Source organism: Nicotiana attenuata, unplaced genomic scaffold (genome assembly GCF_001879085.1).
Source record: "Nicotiana attenuata strain UT unplaced genomic scaffold, NIATTr2, whole genome shotgun sequence".
NCBI classification, from domain to species: domain Eukaryota; kingdom Viridiplantae; phylum Streptophyta; class Magnoliopsida; order Solanales; family Solanaceae; genus Nicotiana; species Nicotiana attenuata.
This window is the reverse complement of record NW_017670268.1, coordinates 1,259,446-1,260,149: the sequence shown is the minus strand read 5'-3', so window position 1 is coordinate 1,260,149 and position 704 is coordinate 1,259,446.

Below are 704 nucleotides of genomic sequence, written 5' to 3'. Positions count from 1 at the left end.
AAAGGTTTTTTTTTTTTTTTTCGGTTTTTTTTTTTTTTTTTTTTTTAAATCTTTCTGGTGTGTGTTTTTAACTCTTGAGCATCAAACGCGTTACAAAAAAATCTTGAAAGTGTCTGAAAAATGATTTGTGAATGTATATCCTATTGGCAGGTAAGGTGGTTTAACAATTAAACAAAAAAATAAAAACTTCAAAGTTGGAAACTTTCCTTTCAAAATATGCTTTTAACAAACATTTTCTATCATATAAAGTACTTCTACACATGAATTAGAAAGAAAAAAATTGTATCATTTATGTTTGCAAAAGTTAAATAATAATAAGGGGAGAGAAAGGACATGATGATAATAATATTAGTAACCACCAAAGGATGTGGTGCAGTGGATGAGACTGCTCTTCCTTTAACTACAGGTCTCGAGTTCGAGCCCTGGGTATGGAAAAATCCTTGATAGGGAGTGCTTCCCCCCGAATGGGGCCCTACGCGGCGCGAATCCGGATATAGTCGGGCTCCAATGCGGATACTGGACACCGGGTGGGAAACAAAAAAAGGTAATAATATTAGCTGGCTTGCTCCCAATTTATAGTTGAATTTCTATACAGAATGTCAACAACCTTGAAATTAGCAGTCGAATTTAGGGAGTTGTGTGATCCAGACTAAGATTCCCAATACAGAATTTAATTGGTTAAATAATACATGAATGCCAGTTCA